At 36.5% G+C, this 16632-nt stretch overlaps 1 protein-coding gene across 13 annotated transcripts in view; it reads right to left on the reverse strand.

Moving 5' to 3' along the window:
- The window catches only part of CCDC91 (coiled-coil domain containing 91), a 367727-nt gene that overhangs the window by 309960 nt on the left and 41135 nt on the right, over nucleotides 1-16632 (reverse strand). Inside the window, exons 1-2 of one of the 13 annotated variants that reach the window (XM_033222548.1) lie at nucleotides 11131-11145; nucleotides 4982-4986 (exon numbers count right to left, since the gene is read on the reverse strand). The exons of the other annotated variants lie outside the window; for them this stretch is intronic. The gene's annotated coding sequence lies outside the window, so the exon portion shown is untranslated. Of the gene's footprint in view, nucleotides 1-4981; nucleotides 4987-11130; nucleotides 11146-16632 lie in introns of those variants that run through there. 13 annotated transcript variants of the gene reach the window in all.

Raw genomic sequence — 16632 nt, forward strand, 5'->3', positions numbered from 1 at the left:
AAATTCAGAGTTGAATTAGTGACCAGAGAACTAACCAAATGAAAATGGAGAAACTGGCCAGGCGCAGTGTCTCACGCCTGTAATCCCAGCACTCTGGGAGGCCAAGGCGGGCGGATCACGAGGTCAGGAGATGGAGACCATGCTGGCTAACACAGTGAAACCCCATCTCTACTAAAAAATACAAAAAATTAGCCAGGCGTGGTGGCGGGCACCTGTAGTCCCAGCTAACTGGGAGGCTGAGGCAGGAGAATGGCGTGAACCCGGGAGGCGGAGCTTGCAGTGAGCTGAGATTGCGCCACTGCACTCCAGCCTGGGCGACAGAGCCAGACTCCGTCTCAAAAGAAAAAAGAAAAAAGAAAAAGAAAACGGAGAAACCAGTATGTAGGAGATGAGGAGGCTGGAAAAGCATGGAGGACACAGAAGACAGCAGTATTTCATAGCAAGCCTTATTACAATTTTAAACTATGAGCACAAAAAAAATGGCATGATGAGCCAACTACCTATTAGTTCTATCAAAATATTCTGAGAAAAACTCAAGAAAGTTTTTCTTTACAAAACTAACCATAAAACACATAAATGCTTTACATTTGCATTTACTCAACAAATAAATTAGGATTTTTCATAACAGTCTCCATTATAACATCTTCCCATATTACAAATATTCATACAAAATGTAAGATTGTATCTCTAGACACCAAAGTTGCTCAAAACCTAACCAACCTGCACCTCTCCCCGTCTAAAAAAAAGCCTAACAGAGAAAAAGACATTTGATAACTGACTTCGAAAAATAAAATCTCAAGAGAACACCCAAATTATCTGATCATCCCCAAACATCCTATTAGTTAACACTATCTACTTAGCATTTAACTAAATCTCCATCTGATCTGGAAAACTACTTGCTAACATCCTCACAGTCGCAATAATACTTTTCCATTTGATCCTGTTTAATGCTATGTTTCCTAGAAGCGATTTTATTTTCTGACTTTTCTGGGCAAACAGAAATTAAAGAAAACAGAACAAAGGAAATACACACACACACACGCACTCTCAAACCTCAAAGTTAAGAATAGAAAGCAATTAAGACTGAGATAATTAGAAGAGTCAAAATATGTAAGATCAGAATTTCAGGCTTATTGGGTCAAGAAAATGTAACTGTCTACCTAAGTATATAAGAAATCTGGAGGTAGTGTGGAGATCCTTTATTCTTCTTTTTTTTTACCCTCCAGCAATTGAACTGAGCAGTTCCTAGCACATAGTAAGGGCTCAAAGATTATTTTTGAATTAATACCTTCAGAATAAATGACTGAATGAAAGCAAATTAGTTGCTAACACTTCCCACATGGCTTCCTTTTCTCTCTTACTTTTCCAAGAAAATTACATCGGATCTTGGGCACTAGAGGACCCAGTTGCTAGCATTAAAACAGCTCTACCCATATTAAGACCTGTGCCTAAGGACCAGTATCTTAAAAGATATTACATTGCTACTTTATATTCTCATCAAGTATCCAATTATTATTGGGGTTAATAATTTTGAAACTGCCTATGAAGATGAATTAAAGTATTGCCATACCATAAATTCTACTAGCAGTGAACCTTTGCCAGTGGCAGATTATCACAAGTCCAAAGAAAACAAACTGAGGTGTAAATTTATTACCTAAAAAACATTATATTCATAAATAATCCAATAGGAAAACATCCCAACTACTACTAACGAAAAATTTTCCTTTATAATTTTCATCTGTTATCAATTAAGTCTGTCTTTACCAACCTTCATTCAGAAAACGTATACATCCCAAAAAGTAACAACAAAAATAAAAACAACAAGACATTTCCTCTCCAAACCCTTCTATCTACCCTCACCCTCTTTGGTTGTCTTCAACTTCCAACTCCTTAATAGCAATCTTTTCCTAGACTGATAGCCCTCTAATTCTATCTCATTATCTTCTTCAAAAAACGTATGCCTTCTCATAATCTTAGTGGTCTACACAAATTTTCCACAACTAATCACTTCTCAGGGGCCAGTCGTATATTCCCAACCAAAAAAATGAACATTTTTACAGGGCTATCCCTCTATCAACTCAAAATTCTCACCGTATGAACTGTATTCTTACTCGGCAAAATCTCATCGCTCAATGAATGCTAGAGGTAAGATATACTACTTCCTCTCCTCACATTTTAAAAGAGGGCACAGGCCTGTTTTCAATAGAAGGAAATGTGATTGAAGAAGTACTATAGTCCTTTCTCTAGCCTCTTCTCTCAAAAAAAAAAAAGTAATAAAAATAGTAAGAGCAAAACATCCCTAAGTGTCACTGTTAGCTAAGATTAATTCTAAAATTTAGTGTACATGCAAAATTCAACCTCTTTGAGCTCCTTACTGGGAACTTGATGCCTACAAACAATATACTATTCTTGTAGTTTAGCTCCCATAAAGAAGCTCACCAGGGAAAAACTTCATTCTTTAAGCATGGAGACTTTTTTAGCTATTCTGCCTGTGACCAGATGGGTAAATTTAATTTAAAAGAAAACCTGTGGGAGACCTCATTTCAGCTTTAGGCCCAAGCCAGGTTTTAACAATAAAGCTGCTACTCTGATTCCTATACAACGCTTGGTTCTATTCCTCAGCTGATTCAGAATCCAGAGTGGTTGCAAGGCAACTGATAACACCTCCCTCCCACTCCAGGAACCACCAACAATATCCAATTACCTGTCTTCTGCTGACAACTATCAGAACAAAATCACATAAAATTCATGCTTCTCCTCTTCAATTGGATTCACAGTGCTGCCCAACACACTCAGTATTTCTTTAAAGTTATTTCTCTCATTCTCCAGAAAAGCTATTTCAAAGACTGCCAACTCTCCTCAAACTTCCAGCCTTTCTATTCCTTTCTGCAATCAAAGCAAGTAGGCAGGCCTCCTACTAAACAAAGAGAACAGAAGGCATTTTAAGAAAAGTCCCTCAACTTCTTGTCACCCAAACTATAGCTACCAGCATCTGTACTCAGCTATTACAACTCATTCTGCTCACAAAGAGAAAGGAACCCTTCTGCCTACTTAAGGCTAACCCCCAAACCCTCCCAGCAACCTGGGCTCTCAAGAGACTTGGCTCTCTCAATTGTTTCCTCTTAATTATTCAACCTCCTCTTATTTAGCTCTTTCTCATTAACGATGAAACATGTTCCAAGTCCTACAGTTTAAAAATGAAACAGAACAAAACCAAAAACAAAACCTTCCTCAAATACAGTGTCCTCCAACCACAGTCCTATCCTTTTCACAGCTCAACTTCAGACACTATTCCTGTATCTCATGCCTGCAACCAATTACATCCTTTTTATTATGCAAAAAGAAACACAACTCCTTGTCTTACTTGAACACTACTATTATTTGACCAGTCTTTTCTTCTCAAAACACTCTCACTTCATGCTATATAAGACAATCATACTCCTTCCTTCTTTCTTCTTAGTTTTCTGACTGCTTTATCTCAATCTCTCTTGCAGATTCTTCTACCTATCCTTTAAATTTTGGACTCCAACCTAACCCTTCCTTTCTTTTCACTTTAGATACATTCCCTGGACTATCTCATTCACATCTTTGGATTCATTTACAAACATAAGCTATGGTATCTCTATCTCTAATTTAGATGTGTTTCCTGAGCTCCAGATCTATATAGCCAAGAGACAACTGAATAGTTTCTCTTGTAATCTAACAGGCACCTTAAATTCAATACAACTAAAACTCAAGATTGAATTCAAGATCTCCCCCACCAACCTCAAATTTACCCTTCCTCCAGGGGTCTTTAGACCAGTGATTGCCACTACCTCTACAACACATTTGGTCAACAAGAAAACTTGCAGTCATCTTTGCCTCATACTTCACTCTCTCACCCGATATACAAAATCAATCACAAAATCCTATCTCCTAGAGCAGGGGTCCCCAACCCGCGGACGGCGAACCGGTCTGGGTCCTTGGCCTGTTAGGAACCAGGCTGCACAGCAGGAGGTGAATGGCCAGCAAGCGAGCATTACCACCTGAGCTCTGCCTCCCATCAGATCAGCAGCAGCATTAGATTCTCAAAGGAGCGCAAACCCTATAGGTGAACTGTGCATATGAGGGATCTAGGCTGTGTGCTCCTTATGAGAATCTAACTAATGCCTGATGATCTGAGGTGGAACAGTTTCATGCCAAAACCATCCCCCAACATTCCAGTTCATAGAAAAATTGTCTTCCACAAAACTAGCCCCTGGTGCCAACAAGGTTGGGGACCGCTATCCCAGATACCTCTAGAATACATCTACTCCTCTCAATCCCCAATACCTTCACCCTATGCAAGGCCACCATTATCTCTCATCTGGTATAGCCATCAATGTCCTAAACAGTTCTCTGCTTCCAATTTTGCTCCTTTCTAGTCCATTCTCCACTCTGCTACCCAAGAGTTCCTTCTAAATACTCCTCCTATTTAAAACTTTATTCAATGGCTTCTCATTATTTTACAAAGTAAAAATTCTTGACAATTAATGCACCTTTGTAACCTAGTTGCTGCTATCATCCTCATCTCCATCAGATCCATATCCTGTAATCATACAGAAATTTGTGTTTGAACCGTATGATGCTGGCCAAATCACTACACCTCTTTGGGTCACAGTGTCCTCATGTCAAATGAAAAGGCTGACCAGAGGACTTCTAAGGTATTACACTCTAAGATACTCTAAATATATGAAACTACACTATTACTATAGCCAAGTTCACCTCTTCTCCACAAACTACTTTCTCTCCTCAATCTGTTCTTTTCAGTCAATAGTATTATCCTTCTTTAATCCCATCTGGGATGCAAAACCCAGCTGTAACATTTTACTCTTCACTTGACATTTTACACCATAGCAGGTAAGTTAGTCAATTCTATATAATTTCCCCACTCATCCTTTCTTGTCTCCTCCAGTGACCATCTTTGTGGCCTGGATCTCTATCACTATTTCTTGAAAACTACCAGAACTTACTTCTTGTCGTTCTGCTCTCCAATCCTTTCATTACACAGTATAACTGTTTTAGACCCTAAAACTATCGTGTCAATCTCAACTCCAAATCTTTCAAAACAAGAATGCCAAATACATGCCTCTCTGGGATATGATCTTTGGAGTCCCCCATATAAGCAAAATAAGCATGATGACAAAATTGTGATTTGCATTGGTACTAATGATTAAAAGTAAAAATATGTCCTGTAAAAAAAAGTCTACAAATATATCACAACATCAAGGCACAAGATGTGCTCTATACAACAAATAATAAAGTGTTACATAGTAATCACAGTAAAATCAGTGTTGACAACATGAAACTGAAGACCCTGACAATAAGTTGTAATATATATAAATCTTCCCTGTGCTTATCTGGACTCACAATCCTTATTTTTTCATCATTCCCTTACTTTCAAATGAATGAAGTTTCATCTCTTCTATATTTACTACCAGAAAGCATATTACTTTTATCTGAACTATTTTTAAAGAGTATCCTGCAGTATATAAATTTGGGGGACCTAAACTTTTCATATGATATTATGTTGTTAATATTATTATGGCTATTATTCATTCTTTTGGGGGCTATATTAATAATATGCCAAAGTTTATTCAGCCACTTTCCTATCAAGAGACATCTGGGTAGTTTACAGGATTTGTTATTGAGACCAGAAATGCTGTGAACATTTTTCAATACATCTACTTTTGTTTATACACAGAACTTCCCTTAGTATATGCCTATGAGTAAAATCATTGGGTTGTAACATTTGTCTGTTTAGTTTCACAGGAAAATGAAAAAGTACTTTCCAAAATGGTGGCAGAAATACAGAGGTCCCTTAAATCTTCATCCTTCCTGACACTTGGTTTTAAATAGCATCTCATTTTGTACTGAATTTGACTTCCCTAATCATTAATGAAATTAAAATTTCTTCATATGATTATCAATGATATGTGGTTCCTCTTTTGTGAAATACCTATCTACATCTTTATTTTTCTACTGTGTTGTGTTTTTAATTGATTTGGATACTTTTTTAAAATAATTATTGATATTAATCATTTGTCAGCTGTGTATATTGCAAACATCTTCTAGTTTATAGCATGTGCTTCCACTTTCTTTAAGGCAGCTCTTGATGAATAGAAATTCCTAATCTATTCTTTAATAACAATTTATCAGTTTCTTAGTCTTATTTTTTAAATCCTTTGCCATCTATAAAAGATATATACCTTTATTTACTACAAGGAAATTTTATTTTTGACATTTAAGTATTTCAGCAATCTGTATTTGAGTACTTATATATGGTGGAAGCAGAAATCTAATTATTTCTTTTTTCCTGATATGAATCATTTTTCCTGATTACATTTATTATACAATGACTTATTTCCTTGCTAATATGATATGCCATCTTTATCATACACCAAATTTATTCTAGTATAAACAGACCTATAAACACTGTGGGTCTGTTTCTAGCTATAGGATTATTTCAGCAAAAATGCAATCTTTACGATAGTGAGTGAGCCCAATCACTAAGAAATACCATGGTTAAGTTTTTTCTAAAAGGACTATTGATAACGTTCTATAAATATCCCTAAAGATGTCTCATATTTTCCTGTTAGGTGTATTCCTATTTATTGATATTCTATGATACTATTTTAATGTCTTCTTTTATACTTTCTAGTTATTTGTTGTTACTGTAATAACAATCCAATTGACTTCTGTATTATCTACCCACTCAACTTTAGTAAACTCTTATTTCTTTTTTTTTTTTTTTTTTTTTTGAGACAGAGTTTCCCTCTTGTTGCCCATGCTGGAGTGCAATGGTGCAATCTCGGCTCACTGCAACCTCGCCCTCCCAGGTTCAAGCAATTCTCCTGTCTCAACCTCCTGAGTAGCTGGGATTACAGGTGCCCGCCACTATGCCTGGCTAATTTTTGGTATTTTTGGTACAGACAGGGTTTCACCATGTTGGCCAAGTTCGTCTCGAACTCCTGACCTCAGGTGATCTGCCCGCCTTGGCCTCCCAAAGTGCTGGGATTACAGGCGTGAGCCACCGCACCCGACCTAGTAAACTCTTATTTCTAATACCTTATCTGTATATAACTTTGATTTTACATATGAATGAACATATTGCATCCAGATAACAACACTTTTATGTCCTTCTTTACAATTCTTATACCTCTAATTTATTTTTGTCTTAATGTACTAGCTATGTCCTCCAATGCAATGCTAAGTACATGAGGTAATGTGGCAGATTATATTTTCCAAAGATGGTCTCAAAAATATCTCTCATTCTACAATTTCTTCCAAGAATGTGACACTGATACTCCTCTCATTGAGTGGAAGGATTTCTGTCTTTTCCCTTTGAATCTGAGTCGACTGATATGACTTCCACAAGCAATATATTAGAATTAACATTGTGTGATTTCCCTAGCTAGGATACAACAATGCAATGTGCTTCTGTCTTTTGCTCTTGTATTGCTTGCTCTTGGAGCCTAGATGCCATTATGTGAGACAGACCAAACTGGCCCACACAGAGATATCACACGGAAAAGCCATGTCTAAGTTTTCCAACTGACTGCCTAATTAAGTTCCCAGGCAACAGCCAGCATCATATCACCAGACATATAAATCATATAAATGAAGATACTTTTTTTTTTTTTTTTGAGACGGAGTCTCGCTCTGTAGCCCAGGCTGGAGTGCAGTGGCCAGATCTCGGCTCACTGCAAGCTCCGCCTCCCAGGTTTACGCCATTCTCCTGCCTCAGCCTCCCGACCAGCTGGGACTACAGGCGCCTGCCACCTCGCCCAGCTAGTTTTTTTGCATTTTTTAGTAGAAACGGGGTTTCACCGTGTTAGCCAGGATGGTCTCGATCTCCTGACCTCGTGATCCGCCCGTCTCGACCTCCCAAAGTGCTGGGATTACAGGCTTGAGCCACCGCGCCCGGCTAAATGAAGATACTTTAAGATGAATCCAGCCCCTAGCCAGCAAGTCACCTCCAGTGTTCAACGTTCACATCATCCCAACTGAGGCACTGAAAAGAGTGGAGCTGTAAAAAAAAAAAAAAAAAAAAAAAAAGCCTTCTTCCGCATTGTCCAAGTTTCTGACCCTCAGAATTCATAAGCATAATAAAACAGTTGCTTTGTGCCATTAAATTTGGATTTGTTATGTAGCAATACTAATCAGATCATGTGATAAGCATGCTTTTATCATTTCTGACTTTAAGAGAATCTTTTCATCTATCCCCATTTAGGAAGACTGCTGATGATGGTTGGTTGACTGGTTGTTTTATAAATATTTCTTGAGTTCAGAGATGTTCCCTCTTTTCCTAATTTGCTAATAAGCATTCTTATCATGAATTTATGTTGATTATCAAATGATTTTCTGTATCTATTATATGGTTTTTCACTTTTAATCTATCAGTGTAAATGTTGCTTACATTTATGGATCATTTATTAGTAAATCATCCTTGCATACCTGGGAAAAATCCAATTTGGCAATGATGTTTGTCTTCTTTAAATGTCAGCTTCAATTTGCTACTATCCTGTTTGGGATTACCGGCTCTATATTAAAAAGTGAAATACATCTGTAATTGTCATCTGTTTTAGTATCTTCTTTCGATTTGGATGTCAGGATTATGCTGGGCTTTCAGAACTTGCTGGGGAATCATCCTCCATTTGTATCAATTTTAAAAAAGATTGCAACAGATTGGAATAACCTATTTCTCAAAATTTTAGTAGAGAGTTATTTATTGGCAAACCATTTGGACTTGTTGCTTTCTTTGTGGGAAGATTCAAACTTTTAATTTCTCCCTCGGTTTTTACAAGTAATATTTTCCTAGAAATGTCTATTTTTACATAGATCACATATAATTAACAGTATTCTCACTTTCTTTTTAATCTCTGATTTATGTTATATATCTTTTTCATTCTTTACATATTGAATTCTCTATATATCCATGAACTGTATTATTCATATATTGTATATCCTTTGCTGATTTTTTTATCTATCAATAATCACAAACGTTAATTTAAAATTTCCTACTTTAATAGTAGAGGTACTAATTTACCTATATCAGTCTATCAAATTTTTGCTACCTATTTGATGTTATATATTTTTGGTGAATGTAGTGAATTCTAATAATGTTATGTTGCCTTGGCATACATTTTAAATATGTTTAACTTTCTCATATCAGAAACCGGGCTCAGTCACACTCAACACAGTTTTCAGTTGTCTGCCTCCACCTAGTTCTTCCATGTTGTTGTTCCAGATATCTACCTTATACGATCGCCTCCCAGGAACAACTTCCCTATGGGACAGCTAGATACAACCTTGTCGAGTCACCCTACTGACTCCCATACCCTGCGCAGACTGCCCAGATAAGCTGCAGTGACCATCTCTCAGTCATAGCATCACCAAGGAATTGAAGTCTGTTTGCTGTAAACCCACTGTACTAGTCTGTTCTCACATTACTTTAAAGAAATACCTGAGACTGAGTAGTTTGTAAAGAAATGGGGTTTAATTGGCCCACGGTTCTGCAGGTTGTACAGGAAACACAATGTTGGCATCTGCTTGGCTTCTGGGGAAGCCTCAGGAAACTTTCAATCATGACAGAAGGCAGAGGGGAAGCAGACATATCTTACATGGCAGAAGCAGGAGCAAGAGTTGGGGGCAGGTGCTACACACTTTTAAATCAGATCTCAGGATAACTTCACTCATTATCACAAGAACAGCACTGCATGGAGGGGATGGTGCTAAACCATTCATGAGGAACTGCCCCCATGATCCAAGCACCTCCCACCAGGCCCTACCTCCAGCGCTGGGGATTACAATTTGACCTGAGATTTGGGTGAGAACACAGATCCAAACCACATCACCCACCAATTAGAATTCCCTGCAGGAAAACTCTTTGGTAACACCCTAGACCCCAATAATGGCTTTGACTCACAGGTTCCTTGCTCTCTCCCTCTCTTTCTCTCTCTCTCTCCCCACCCACTGGTGGAGCCCCAGATGTCTTCCCCCTTACCATCTGGCCCTGAGAAACATGCTGCCCTCTTTTCTGTGGGATCCGTAAGTAATATACTGCTTCTGTTATTTCCTATGTTTGGTTGTGCTGCCTCCTCTGTGCCTCACCTGACCAACACATCTAAATCTAACTTCTTTCCTGGTCAGGGCTCTCCTAGAGAATAGCTAACTTGTTAAGAATAAACTGGACACAGGTCAGGCAAGCGCCAAAAGGGCATCTGCCAGTATAAACAAACTTCCATGTTTGTTACAGTATAAACAAACTTCCATGTTTGTTACAGTATAAACAAACTTCCATATTTGTTACAGTATAAACAAACTTCCATGTTTGTTACGAGAAGGACACCTGGTCACATGTCAAACACCCAGGCTGTCCACAGGGATAAAGAAGTATCCTGTGAAAGGCCCATTATAAGCATCCATATGACCAAATCCCCTGGCATCCCCTCAGGGCAGGGCTAGAGTTTACACCCACTTGAGAGACCTCAAGACAAAATTAGAAGAAAAATATGACAGTATATTTAATACGACAGTATAACAACTTTATATGATAACAAGGTGATCAGTCCTAATATGACTTTTTTTTTTTTTTTTTTTTTTTTGAGAAGGAGTCTCACTCTGTCGCCCAGGCTGGAGTGCAATGGCGCTATATCGGCTCACTGCAACCTCCGCCTCCTGGATTCAAGGATTCTCCTGCCTCAACCTCCCAAGTAGCTGGGATTACAGGTGCCCACCAACATGCTCAGATAATTTTTGTATTTTTAGTAGAGACAGGGTTTTGCCATGTTGGCCAGGCTGATTTTGAACTCCTGACCTCAGGTGATCTGCCTGCCCTGGCCTCCCAAAGTGCTGGGATTACAGGTGTGAGCCACCATGCCCTACAAGAACACAGGTATACTTTGGGAAATTCCTCTTCTAGTAACATGCCCTAGAGAAACTCTCACCCATGTATACCAGAAGTCTTGCACAAGAATATTCATGGTAACACTGTTTGCAACAGTAAATCCCACAAACAACCCAAATGCCCATCGAGAACTCTAGTAAGTACTCAAGAGAAAGATGAGGATAGATTAGATTACCTGAGAAATGAAGGAAATGATTAGCTACTCATATCCTAGAACTATTCTTCATACAAAGCAAAACTGCAGGCTGACACTTGGTGGAAAGGCAGAAAACCCTCCCACCCTCTGAAACCAGACAAGTTTCAGGAGTCAGTAGAGAGAACACAAATTGTACACAAACTTTTTCAGGAAAAAAGAACAGGAAATGCTTCTCAATTTACTGAAATTTGTTTTATGACCAAGGATATGGCTTATCCTGGTGAAGGTTCCATGCACATATGAAAAGAAAGCATGTTCTTTTCAATAGATAAAAGACAGAGACATTTCACCAAAGAAGATATACAAAGGGGATAGCAACTAAGCAAATAAAAAGATGTCAAACGTCACCAGTCTTTAGAGAAACGGAAACTAAGGCCACAATGAGACACCGCCACATACCTACCAGAGTAGCGAAAATAAAATGTAATGACAATACCAAATGCTGGCAAGGATGTGGAGAAAGTGGCTGTTTCCAACATTTCTGGTTTGAAAGATCCACTTTTTCTTGTGAGAGTGTAAAACAGTATGACCACTTGGGAAAACAGTTGTTCCATTTCTTTAAAAATTAAATATATACTTCCTATAAGACCAAGCAATTGCACTCCTTGGTATTTATCTCAGGAAAATGAAAACTTATGTCCACACAAAAACCAGTACATGATTGTTCATAGCTTTGTTTGTAACAGCCAAAAACTGGAAACAACCAAAATGTCCTAAAATAAGTGAATGGCTAAACAAACTGTGCCACATCACTACCACTATGATACTTATCAGCCATAAAAAGGAAAGAACTACTGACACACGCAAGTTGGAGAGATTTCAAAGGTATTACGCTGAGTGAAGAAAAAAAAAAAAAGTCAATCTCAAAAGGTCATATAACGAAAAATTCCATTTATATAAAATAAACTACATGTGTCTCTTTTAAAATGTGTTTTGACTTACTGCGTTTTTCCTTCAATTGCTTTACAAATTTATCACCAATCTGCCTTAGCTCCATAACACATTAGTTTATTTTAGAAACACATACCAATGACCTGACAGAAGAGTAGGTGTTCCCATTTCAGAGAATAAATACAATTCATCTCAGTTTTTTACAGCGGGTGGCAAAAATTGTGAGATAAACAAAAAGGAAAAAAAAGTCAAGAAGTAATCAACAAAACTAGACCAAGAGATAATCTATACATTAAAGCATTAAGACAAAAACTTTTTTAAAAACTGTGATTAATACAAGAACACTGTGAAAATGGTAGAAAACATGCATAAGAGGGAATCAACAGATAGAAAGAAACTATTAGAAAGAGTAAAATGGACTTAGACCTAGTTTTTTTCCCCAGTAAGAAATATGGCACATGAAATCAAAGATTTATCTTTAATGAGTCATGACACTGCAGCTTTCAGAGTAACTATTGATAGAAACACCAATCTAATTCCAAATTTAAACATTCTGCCAATGCCTACGGCAAAATTACAAAATTGTTTTATTATAAAGAAAATATATTCCACAGTTAAAAGAGCTAGATATTAAATTTTAGTGTTTCTTCTAAATTTTGCTAATATTTGAGCAATGCTGTTCTCCAGATTTTACTGTCAAAACAAGATAAAAACAATTTACTATAATCCCCTCACGCTGTTTTCATTTTATCTTATCTCCTTCTAGTACTCAAATACATATATATTTTAATTGTACATGCAATTATAAGTTCTTTTTCATTTATTATATAATCTATAGTTCTAAGTAATAGCCTTTATAATTGTAGTCTTCATAATTGTATTATTTACATGTGTGTAACATCCCATCAATGTGACCATTTTTCTAGATTTAAAGTCCAAAAAGAGAAAGTTTCAGCATGAGTTTATGCTGGATAAACTTTATTATCTTTCCTAGCATATAATATTCCATATTACATAGTTAATGCCACAATGATGTCTTTACACATTAATATTTTTCTTCTTTAAATTTAATACCTTAATATGAACTCTCAGATATAGAATGATTAGCTCAAAGAGTATGAACACTGCTTGACATGGTTTACTGCATCACTTTCCACAGGAGCTATACTAAATTAATGTCATCACATGCAATTTTTAAAAAATCTTTATACATAAACACATAAATGTTAATTTTAACTTTAAAGCATAAATTAGTAGGCATGTTTCCCTACCTCAAATACGCTCTCCAACTTCTCTCCCACAACATTTGCCCACTAAAATGGTCCAAGTTAACCACCTACTATATATCTCTATTCTCATACATATGTCTACATATATAATGGTGTTATCACTACATTTCTTAATACAAGATGCCACACACACACACACATATATATATATATATATTTTTTTTTTTTCCGAGCCAGAGTCTCACTCTGTCGCCCAGGCTGTAGTGCAATGGCGCGATCTCGGCTCACTGCAACCTCTGCGTCCGCATCCGCGTCCGCGTCCTGGGTTCAAGCGATTCTCCCACCTCAGCCTCCCGAGTAGCTGGGATTACAGGTACCAACCATCATGCCAAGCTAATTTTTGTACTTTTGTAGAGACGGGGTTTTACCATTTTGGCCAGGCTGGTCTCGAACTCCTGATCTCAGGTGATCTGCCCACCCTGACCTCCCAAAGTGCTGGGATTATAGGCATGAGCCACTGTGCCTGGCTGCCACACACATTTTTAATCATCTTAGTTGTTCTCATGTAATAATTCCCCATGCAAATCCCACCAAGTTTACTGGTGCATATCTGATTCATTCTTTTTAATGACTACTAAGATTCTATTATGCAGATATATTATGTAGATACATAATAAATACATTCACAATTCCCCTACTGATAGACATAAATTGCATTTCCAGTTTTTGCCACTAGAAACAAATGCTCATACAGAAATGCTTATATATGGAAGCATGTTTCTATGAGTTAGATTTCAAAGAGTAAGATTGTAAGGTCAACCGGCATAAATACATTTTTTATTTTTAATAGATATTATCAGACCACTGTCTACAAAGGCTCTACTAATTCACATTTCTACCAGCAAAATATAAAACTAATTCTTTCCTTAGGTTCTTGCCAATACAATGTTATTGCTGGTTCTTTTCTCTCTTTCTCTCTCTTTTCATTAAAGGTGGGGGCTGAAGGAGGCAATATGATGAAGTTATATATCACACTAGTGAGTTAGAACATCTTTTCATATGTTGTTGGCCATTTGGATTGGCTTCTTCATATCTTTTGCTCATTTTCGTATAGTGCTGTTTGTTTCCTTTTTGTCATCTAAGAAGTTATCATATAGAACAGATATCAACTCTGTCCTTTCTCTGCACTGTACATATTTTTACCAATTGTTTGTGTGGTATATCTTTCCACTCAACTGTTAAGTTTCATACAAATATATCTTTCTTTTTAGCTTGTAGATTTACAATGGTGGTTAAGATTTTCCTCACCCCAAGAATGTACATGATGAATGCTACAGAAAACAAAAAAGGGACTGATACAGGGAAAAAATTAAGAATTCAGTGGTAAAAGAGGGCTCATCTGTGGAGCTGATATTAAAGCTGTGACCCAACGTATAAGGATGTAATAATAGTAAAAAGAATAGAGAAGTCCACATGTGAATATGTTCACGTCAAAGGAAGAGAGGAGCGGGTCAAAGGAAAAGGGTCAATTAAGACGGCGATCCCTTCCTATTTTATAATTAAATCTTTCAGTGATTTCAAAAATGTATATTCACTCGTAACAGTTTCCTGTGGCTGCTGTAACAAAGTACCAAAACTTGGTGGATGAAAACAACAGATATTTATTCTCTCACAATTCTGGAGGCCAGAAGTTCAAACTGGGCTGAAATCAAAGAGTTGGGAAGGCTGGCTCCCTCTGGAGGCTCTAGGAGAGAATCCAAGCCTTGCCTCTTCCAGCTTCTAAAAGCTGCTGGTATTCCTTGGTTTGTAGCCTCCTCACTCTAATGTTCAAGGCTAGTATGTTCAAATCTCTTTCTACTCTTTTTTCACACTGCCTTCTCTGCTGTATGTCTGTAGATTATGCCTCTGTTTATCTCTTATGAGTACACTTGTGATAGTATTTAGGACCCACACAGATAATCTAGAGTAATCTTTCCATCTCAAGACCCTTAACTTAATCATATCTTCAAAAACCCTTTTCCACATAAGGTAACATTTGTGGTTCCTAGGACCTAATACCTTTGAAGGACATTACTCTGCCTACAACAACTTTAAAAAAGAAAATGTGTGTGGGGGGGGGCGTGTGTGTGTGAGTACACATGTATGTATGTATTAACATAAATGGATGGGAGAAATTAAACATAACTATTAGTGAGGGATATACTTCGAGTTGCATGAAAATCAAAGAAAATAACTAAATCACTTACAATATAATATGAGATATACAAACAAAATTTCAGTGACTTGATTTTCCATTTTCATTACTGTACACTTACCTTACATGTATATACTTCTACCTACAATTTTCCATAAAAGAAGTCTCTAAAAAGCGTACCTACTACATTCAAATAAAACACATTAAAGGGGGATATAAAATCATTAGCTTTGTAAGGGAGATTCAGATTTGAATAAATTTTTTATTTGAAATGTACTATTATATTGTTACTTATGAAAAAAAGTATTTTTAAAGTATTGAAAAATAATCTCACAAACATCATACTATATACCTTTATTATACATCAAAATATATTTTTTCAACAAACTTTGAAAACAAAGCATTCCATAATGAAAATAAATTCTAATCTGTTTCCATAAACCATCTTTTCACATTTTATGTGGTCTTAAATTGTGGCTCGCCAGTATTTTACAGCTTTTAAACATAGTCTAGCAACTAAAAAGTGACATATTTCACCAAGTGGCTAATTTGAAGGTAACAATGACTACGTATCACTCTATATAATCTGAGACATATTTTAATATAATTTATAAACTTTTATATTTAGTATTTTGGATGCAGAGTTCTCAAAGTTTTTTATTTTATATGAAGAAAAGATACATCACCATAAAGATAACAGATACAAAATAGTTTACTGGACTATAATAATGCAAGCCAAAAAATTCAACAGAAAAAGATTACAATACAGCAATAATATTAAATTTATACATTTAACTTTATGCTGCTATTCAAAACATCTATATATTAAATAACACAAAATCAAGTAGAAATACTCTTCCACAGAAAACTGCCTCTAACTTCTAATACACAACATTTATACAAAATGGGAACAAAGTTAATAACTAGTACCAAACAATCACAAAGAGAAAGGGCATTTTCATTCTTGTATTAAAAAAAATTCAACATCATCACTAATTAAGTTCATTTGATATCAATTAAATAAAACACAGAGATCAAACTTTGATCTATTCTCAGCATCTAACAAGCATGACGCAAACTCAATAAATGTTGACTAATCTTAGGAAAAGTTATATTTACTTTGAACAGCAAAGCATAGCAAAGTCTAGTGGAAATAAATGATTTATATTGATAATTTCAGAAATTTTTCAGTTTC

This window comes from Trachypithecus francoisi, unplaced genomic scaffold (assembly GCF_009764315.1).
Source record: "Trachypithecus francoisi isolate TF-2019V2 unplaced genomic scaffold, Tfra_2.0 Lachesis_group11, whole genome shotgun sequence".
Classification (NCBI taxonomy): domain Eukaryota; kingdom Metazoa; phylum Chordata; class Mammalia; order Primates; family Cercopithecidae; genus Trachypithecus; species Trachypithecus francoisi.